Below are 9820 nucleotides of genomic sequence, written 5' to 3'. Positions count from 1 at the left end.
AGTTGCAGCTCGGCAAAGTTGTAAAGCCGAGACCCCTCGGGCAGCCGCCCAAGATGAGCCCACTTTCCTTGTGGAATGGGCTTTTACTGATTTAGGATGCAGCAATCCAGCCGCAGAATGCGCCAGCTGAATTGTGCTACAAATCCAGCGAGCAATAGTCTGCTTAGAAGCAGGAGCACCTAGTTTGTTGGGTGCATACAGGATAAAAAGCGAGTCAGTTTTCCTGACTCCAGCCGTCCTGGAAACATAAATTTTCAAGGCCCTGACTACGTCCAGTAACTTGGAATCCTCCAAGTCCCTAGTAGCCGCAGGCCCTACAATAGGTTGGTTCAAGTGAAAAGCTGATACCACCTTAGAGAGAAACTGGGGACGAGTCCTCAATTCTGCCCTATCCATATAGAAACTCAGATAAGGGCTTTTACATGACAAAGCCGCCAATTCTGACACACGCCTGGCCAAAGCCAAGGCCAATAACATGACCACTTTCCACGTGAGATATTTCAAATCCACAGTTTTAAGTGGCTCAAACCAATGTGATTTCAGGAAAACTCAACACCACGTTGAGATCCCAAGGTGCCACAGGAGGCACAAAAGGGGGCTGAACATGTAGCACTCCCTTTACAAATGTCTGAACTTCAGGCAGTGAAGCCAGTTCTTTCTGGAAGAAAATCGACAGAGCCGAAATCTGGACCTTAATGGAACCCAATTTTAGGCCCATAGTCACTCCCGACTGTAGGAAGTGCAGAAAACGACCCAGCTGAAATTCCTCAGTAGGGGCCTTCCTGGCCTCACATCACGCAACATATTTTCACCAAATACGGTGATAATGGTTTGCGGTTACTTCTTTCCTAGCTTTTATCAGCGTAGGAATGACTTCCTCCGGAATGCCCTTTTCCTTTAGGATCCGGAATTCAACCGCCATGCCATCAAACACAGCCGCGGTAAGTCTTGGAACAGACCGGGCCCCTGCTGTAGCAGATCCTGTCTGAGCGGTAGAGGCCATGGGTCCTCTGATATCATTTCTTGAAGTTCTGGGTACCAAGCTCTTCTTGGCCAATCCGGAACCACGAGTATCGTTCTTACTCCTCGCCTTCTTATTATTCTCAGTACCTTTGGTATGAGAGGCAGAGGAGGGAACACATAAACCGACTGGTACACCCACGGTGTCACTAGAGCGTCCACAGCTTTCGCCTGAGGGTCCCTTGACCTGGCGCAATATCTCTTTAGCTTTTTGTTGAGGCGGGATGCCATCATGTCCACCTGTGGCCTTTCCCAACGATTTACCAACAGTTGGAAGACTTCTGGATGAAGTCCCCACTCTCCCGGGTGTAGGTCGCGTCTGCTGAGGAAGTCTGCTTCCCAGTTGTCCACTCCCGGAATGAACACTGCTGACAGTGCTAAGACGTGATTTTCCGCCCATCGGAGAATCCTTGTGGCTTCTGCCGGGCAGCGGCTAGAACAAAGAAGAAAGTGATCGCTAGCGCGATCGCAAGAAGATTAACAGCGAGGAGGCGTTCCGGGGCGTCTACTCACCGTTTTCTTGGCGTGGAGATAAGAACACAGGTGTGTCCAGGCGTTTGAAGGGCGGATGTCTCATGTCAATCCCGGGACCTTCGGCGCTGGATCCGTCGCACAGGGTAAGTAGGTCTGACCCTGGTCTTGTTTTACAGGAAACTTTTTTAGCATAGCAGGGGTGCACAAGCGATCGCAGCCCTATTATGCTAAAATACACTCCCCCATAGGCGGCGTCAAGTTGATTGCACAAGCAGCAAAAAGTTGCTACGTGCGATCAACTCGGAATGACCACCAATATGCACAATGGAGCAACAGTATCAGGATGCTAAGATCCAGCCATGTTGGGTGATAGTGCTGGTGTTTGATAAGGGAGGACCATAGTTTCTGAATTTATCCCTACACCTTTGTGGGTATTTTTTATTATTTATATATGTGTGTCTTAAACATGCTTTATGTTGTCAAATGTGACTGTTTTCCCAGTATTATCCCTGCGTTCAGCCATTCAGTCAAGTTACACATAATAAATTGTTTTAAATCAAAGCACACAAACCTATAACATAAAAACGTGACATAGGGGGTCATTCTGACCCATTCGCTCGCTGCTTTTTATCACAGCCGAGCGAATGGGTACCCACTACGCGGTGCATGCCAGACGGCCGAAGGCCGTAGCTGGGCTGCGATCACCTCTGCCTGACAGGCAGAGGCGGTCTCTGGGTGGTAGGTGGCGGAACGGCAGTGTTTGGCCGTCGCTTCATGGGCGCGGTCTGGCCAACGCAGGCGTGGCCGGACTGTGCAGGGAGCGGCCCGCAGCGGCTGCATGATGTCATACGCAGCTGCTGCGGGCCGCGGAGCGACATGTAGCTCCTGGCCGGCACGCTAAAGCTGCGCTGGTCAGGAGCTACTCTTGAAGTGCAAAGGCATCGCCGCTGTGCGATGCCTTTGCACTTCTGCAGGGGAAGGAGGCCGTCACTGACATGCGGGGCGGGATAGCCCTGTGCTGGGCGTCCCCCCGCATGTCAGTGTGAATGATCGTAGCTGTGCTAAATTTAGCACAGCTACGATCATCTCGGAATGAGGGCCATAATACAAACTTTTTACTGTCAAATTCATGTTCAGCGATCACGATTTCATCAAAATTACCCAGTTTGGTCATTTTTTAAATAGAAAGTAAAAACATTTTAAAAATTGTTGACTAGTGTAATTAACCAAAATTAATCTCTTGCCACAGACGGTTTCTCACAAGCAGTAGGGGGCGCCACCGAAATCAAACTATTTAATTATTTAGGGAAACATTAAGGTTGATAGTGTAGGAGTGTACACAACCATGTGACACATGCCACACCCACACACACAGAACTGGTCACACTTCCTCCACTTCTCACAATGGGCCCTCAATCATTGTCAGCCATATGTGGCCCTTAGGCCAGCCCAGGTGACATCAACCATACCTCCCATCATTTAGACATGAGATATTGAGAGATACTAAGGGGCATATTAAATTGTGCGTGTTATTTTTGAAAAACCCAGCGGCACTAAGTTTTTCCTATTCAATTGCAGGCAAGAAAATGAGTCATGGTGATTACTTACCTTCTGCAGCGCTGCCATCTTCCTCTGGATCCTGAGTGTATAAGTGTGTATGATACCCCTGTGACACCCCGTTAGGTGTGTGACCTCCAGTGTGTGTGTGTGGCTACCCCGCCCATGTATGTCCGTAGGCAACAGAATGGAGCACAACATCTCCCAGCAGTCCCCTCCCCTCCGAGCATCCTCCCCCACAGTGGAAAGATGGAGGTGATATGATCGGGAGCCGCAGAGGCCACCGAACCGGCTGGAACACAAAGGAAGTATCCAACCTTTTTTTCTTGCCTCACGTGATTCTGGTCGGAAAAAAACGTGCAACCAATTTTTATCAACTTGATTCCACAGGTATCAGGAGCGCACATACCTGCGGTAATCCAGAATTGGGCACGAGGTCAGCAAGGTTTCTCTTACGTCCTAGAGGATGCTGGGGTCCACATTAGTACCATGGGGTATAGAGGGGTCCACTAGGAGCCATTGGCACTTTAAGAGTTTGAGAGTGTGGGCTGGCTCCTCCCTCTGTGTCATAATTACCTACTTTGCTGCCCCCTCCTCCGTGACACATTATGACAGGCATCGCAATGCCCGTTATTCATTATGCTACACACTGCAATGCCCGTTATTCATTATGCTACACACTGCAATGCCCCTGATACATTATACCACATACCACAATGCCCGTGATATAGTATACCACACACCGTAATGCCTGTGACACATACCGCAATGCCGGTTATACTGTATGCCACACACCGCAATGCCCGTTATACATTATGTCATACACTGCAATGCCCCTGAGACATTATACCACATACCACAATGCCCGTGATATAGTATACCACACACCGTAATGCCTGTGACACATACCGCAATGCCGGTTATACTGTATGCCACACACCGCAATGCCCGTTATACATTATGTCATACACTGCAATGCCCCTGAGACATTATACCACATACCACAATGCCCGTGATATAGTATACCACACACCGTAATGCCTGTGACACATATCGCAATGCCCGTTATACCGTATGCCACACACCGCAATGCCCGTTATACATTATGTCACACACTGCAATGCCCCTGAGATTTATACCACATACCACAATGCCCGTGATATAGAATACCACACACACCGTAATGCCTGTGACACATACCGCAATGCCCGTTATACCCTATGCCACATATCGTAATGCCGTTATACATTATGCCACACACTGCAATGCCCCTGAGACATTATACCACATACCACAATGCCCTTGATATAGTATGCCACACACCGTAATGCCGGTGACACATTATTTTTCAAAAAACCCTCAAAAACAGCTTAAATCATAGAATTTGGGGGTAATTTTGATCCTATAATATTATTAACCTCAATAACCATAATTTCCACTAATTTCCAGTCTATTCTGAACACCTCACACCTCATAATATTATTTTTAGTCCTAAAATTTGCACAGAGGTCGCTGGATGACTAAGCTAAGCGACCCAAGTGGGCGGCACAAACACCTGGCCCATCTAGGAGTGGCACTGCAGTGTCAGACAGGATGGCACTTAAAAAAATAGTCCCCAAATAGCACATGATGCAAAGATAAATAAAAAAAGAGATGTAATGTTGTATAAGCAGGACAATCACACTTTAACAAACCGATCATTTCAGCGACAGGGTCTGCCACACGACTAAGGCTGAAATGACTGGTTGGTTTGGGCCCCCACCAAAAAAGAAGCAATCAATTTCTCCTTGCACAAACTGGCTCTACAGAGGCAAGATGTCCACCTCATCCTCATCGTCCGCTTCCTCACCCCTTTCACTGTGTACATCCTCCTCCTCCTCACAGAGTATTAATTCGTCCCCACTGGAATCCACCATCACAGGTCCCTGTGTACTTTCTGGAGGCAATTGTTGGTAAATGTCTCCACGGAGGAATTGATTATAATTCATTTTGATGAACATCATCTTCTCCACATTTTCTGGAAGTAACCACCTACGCCGATTGCTGACAAGGTGACCGGTTGCACTAAACACTCTTTCGGAGTACACACTGGAGGGGGGGCAACTTAGGTAAAATAAAGCCAGTTTGTGCAAGGGCCTCCAAATTGCCTCTTTTTCCTGGCAGTATACGTACGGACTGTCTGACATGCCTATAGTGATGCTGTCACTCATATAATCCTCCACCATTCTTTCAATGGTGACAGAATCATATGCAGTGACAGTAGACGACATGTCAGTAATCGTTGGCAGGTCTTTCAGTCCGGACCAGATGTCAGCACTTGTTCCTGACTGCCCTGCATCACCGCCAGCGGGTGGTTTTGGAAATTTTATCCTTTTCCTGGCAGCTCCAGTGGCGGTAGAAAAATAAGATTTTACTCACCGGTGAATCTATTTCTCGTAGTCCGTAGTGGATGCTGGGAACTCCGTAAGGACCATGGGGAATAGACGGGCTCCGCAGGAGACTGGGCACTCTAAAAGAAAGATTAGGTACTATCTGGTGTGCACTGGCTCCTCCCTCTATGCCCCTCCTCCAGACCTCAGTTAGGACACTGTGCCCAGAAGAGCTGACACAATAAGGAAGGATTTTGAATCCCGGGTAAGACTCATACCAGCCACACCAATCACACTGTATAACTTGTGATACTATACCCAGTTAACAGTATAAAATATAACTGAGCCTCTCAACAGATGGCTCAACAATAACCCTTTAGTTAGGCAATAACTATATACAAGTATTGCAGACAATCCGCACTTGGGATGGGCGCCCAGCATCCACTACGGACTACGAGAAATAGATTTACCGGTGAGTAAAATCTTATTTTCTCTGACGTCCTAGTGGATGCTGGGAACTCTGTAAGGACCATGGGGATTATACCAAAGCTCCCAAACGGGCGGGAGAGTGCGGATGACTCTGCAGCACCGAATGAGAGAACTCAAGGTCCTCCTCAGCCAGGGTATCAAATTTGTAAAATTTAGCAAACGTGTTTGCCCCTGACCAAGTTGCAGCTCGGCAAAGTTGTAAAGCCGAGACCCCTCGGGCAGCCGCCCAAGATGAGCCCACTTTCCTTGTGGAATGGGCTTTTACTGATTTAGGATGCGGCAATCCAGCCGCAGAATGCGCCAGCTGAATTGTGCTACAAATCCAGCGAGCAATAGTCTGCTTAGAAGCAGGAGCACCTAGTTTGTTGGGTGCATACAGGATAAAAAGCGAGTCAGTTTTCCTGACTCCAGCCGTCCTGGAAACATAAATTTTCAAGGCCCTGACTACGTCCAGTAACTTGGAATCTTCCAAGTCCCTAGTAGCCGCAGGCCCTACAATAGGTTGGTTCAAGTGAAAAGCTGATACCACCTTAGAGAGAAACTGGGAACGAGTCCTCAATTCTGCCCTATCCATATGGAAAATCAGATAAAGGCTTTTACATGACAAAGCCGCCAATTCTGACACACGCCTGGCCAAAGCCAAGGCCAATAACATGACCACTTTCCACGTGAGATATTTCAAATCCACAGTTTTAAGTGGCTCAAACCAATGTGATTTCAGGAAAACTCAACACCACGTTGAGATCCCAAGGTGCCACAGGAGGCACAAAAGGGGGCTGAACATGTAGCACTCCCTTTACAAATGTCTGAACTTCAGGCAGTGAAGCCAGTTCTTTCTGGAAGAAAATCGACAGAGCCGAAATCTGGACCTTAATGGAACCCAATTTTAGGCCCATAGTCACTCCCGACTGTAGGAAGTGCAGAAAACGACCCAGCTGAAATTCCTCAGTAGGGGCCTTCCTGGCCTCACATCACGCAACATATTTTCACCAAATACGGTGATAATGGTTTGCGGTTACTTCTTTCCTAGCTTTTATCAGCGTAGGAATGACTTCCTCCGGAATGCCCTTTTCCTTTAGGATCCGGAATTCAACCGCCATGCCATCAAACGCAGCCGCGGTAAGTCTTGGAACAGACAGGGCCCCTGCTGTAGCAGATCCTGTCTGAGCGGTAGAGGCCATGGGTCCTCTGATATCATTTCTTGAAGTTCTGGGTACCAAGCTCTTCTTGGCCAATCCGGAACCACGAGTATCGTTCTTACTCCTCGCCTTCTTATTATTCTCAGTACCTTTGGTATGAGAGGCAGAGGAGGGAACACATAAACCGACTGGTACACCCACGGTGTCACTAGAGCGTCCACAGCTATCGCCTGAGGGTCCCTTGACCTGGCGCAATATCTCTTTAGCTTTTTGTTGAGGCGGGACGCCATCATGTCCACCTGTGGCCTTTCCCAACGATTTACCAACAGTTGGAAGACTTCTGGATGAAGTCCCCACTCTCCCGGGTGTAGGTCGCGTCTGCTGAGGAAGTCTGCTTCCCAGTTGTCCACTCCCGGAATGAACACTGCTGACAGTGCTAAGACGTGATTTTCCGCCCATCGGAGAATCCTTGTGGCTTCTGCCATCGCCATCCTGCTTCTTGTGCCGCCCTGTCGGTTTACATGGGCGACTGCCGTGATGTTGTCTGATTGGATCAGTACCGGCTGGTTTTGAAGCAGGTGCCTTGCCTGACTTAGGGCATTGTAAATGGCCCTCAGTTCCAGAATATTTATGTGTAGGGACGACTCCTGACTTGACCAAAGTCCTTGGAAATTTCTTCCCTGTGTGACTGCCCCCCAGCCTCGAAGGCTGGCATCCGTGGTCACCAGGTCCCAGTCTTGTATGCCGAATCTGCGGCCCTCTAGAAAAAGAGCACTCTGCAGCCACAACAGCAGAGACACCCTGGTCCTTGGAGACAGGGTTATCAGCCGATGCATCTGAAGATGCGATCCCGACCACTTGTCCAAGAGGTCCCACTGAAAGGTTCTTGCATGGAACCTGCCGAATGGAATTGCTTCGTATGAAGCTACCATATTTCCGAGGATTCGTGTGCAGTGATGCACCGATACCTGTTTTGGTTTCAGGAGGTCTCTGACTAGAGATGACATCTCCTTGGCTTTCTCCTGCGGGAGAAACACTTTTTCCTGTTCTGTGTCCAGAACCATCCCCAGGAACAGTAGGCGTGTGGAAGGAACCAGCTGTGGAATGTTTAGAATCCATCCGTGCTGTTGTAGCACTTCCCGAGATAGTGCTATTCCGACCAACAACTGCTCCTTGGACCTCGCCCTTATAAGGAGAACGTCCAAGTACGGGATAATTAAAAACTCCCTTTTTTCGAAGGAGTATCATCATTTCTGCCATTACCTTGGTAAACACCCTCGGTGCCGTGGACAGTCCAAACGGCAGTGTCTGGAATTGGTAATGGCAATCCTGTACCACAAATCTGAGGTGCTCCTGGTGAGGATGGTAAATGGGGACATGCAGGTAAGCATCCTTGATGTCCAGGGATACCATGTAATCCCCCTCGTCCAGGCTTGCAATAACCGCCCTGAGCGTTTCCATCTAGAACTTGAATTTTTTTATGTATGTGTTCAAGGATTTCAAATTTAAAATGGGTCTCACCGAACCGTCCGGTTTCGGTACCACAAACAGTGTGGAATAAGAACCCCCTCCTTGTTGAAGTAGGGGCACCTTGACTATCACCTGCTGGAAATACAGCTTGTGAATTGCCTCTAGCACAGCCTCCATGCTCGAGGGAGTTGTCGGCAAGGCAGATTTGAGGAAAACGGCGGGGGGGAGACATCTCGAATTCCAGCTTGTACCCCTGAGATACTACTTAAAGGATCCAGGGATCCTGTGAGCGAGCCCACTGATCGCTGAAATTTTTGAGGCGGCCCCCCACCGTACTTGGCTACGCCTGTGGAGCCCCCGCGTCATGCGGTGGGCTCAGAGGAAGCGGGGGAAGAATTTTGATTCTGGGAACTGGCTGACTGGAGCAGCTTTTTCCCTCTTCCCTTGTCTCTGTGCAGAAAGGAAGCGCCTTTGACCCGCTTGCTTTTCTGAAGCCGAAAGGACTGTACCTGATAATACAGTGCTTTCTTAGGCTGTGAGGAAACCTGAGGTAAAAAAAATTCTTCCCAGCTGTTGCTGTGGATACGAGGTCCCAGAGACCATCCCCATACAATTCCTCACCCTTATAAGGCAGATCTATGTGCCTTTTAAAGTCAGCATCACCTGTCCAGTGTCGGGTCTCTAATACCCTCCTGACAGAATGGACATTACATTGATTCTGGATGCCAGCCGGTAAAATATCCCTCTGTGCATCCTTCATATATAAGACGACATCTTTAATATGCTCTTATGTTAGCCAACTAGTATCCCTGTTTAACAGGGTCACAGACCACGCTGCAGCAGCAATATATGCAGGTCTCAGTCTAGTACCTGAGTGTGTAAATACAGACTTCAGGACAGCCTCCTGCTTTTTATCAACAGGTACCTTCAAAGTGGCCGTATCCTAAGACGGCAGTGCCACCTTTTTTGACAAACGTGGGAGCGCCTTATCCACCCTAGGGGATATCTCCCAGCGTAACTTATCCTCTGGCGGGAAAGGGTACGCCAACAGTAACTTTTTTAGAAATTACCAGTTTCTTATCGGGGGAACCCACGCTCTTTCACACACTTCATTCACTCGTCTGATGGGGGAACAAAACACTGCCTGCTTTTTCTCCCCAAACATAAAACCCTTTTTTAGTGGTACTTGGGTTAAGGTCAGAAATGTGTAACACATTTTTTATTGCCGGCATCAAGTCACGGATGTTCCTAGTGGATTGTGTATATGTCTCAACCTCGTCGACACTGGAGTCAGACTCCGTG

Source organism: Pseudophryne corroboree, chromosome 5, assembly GCF_028390025.1.
Source record: "Pseudophryne corroboree isolate aPseCor3 chromosome 5, aPseCor3.hap2, whole genome shotgun sequence".
Taxonomy (NCBI): Eukaryota; Metazoa; Chordata; class Amphibia; order Anura; family Myobatrachidae; genus Pseudophryne; species Pseudophryne corroboree.
The sequence above is the reverse complement of the archived record's forward strand: the minus strand, read 5'-3'. Positions refer to the sequence as shown.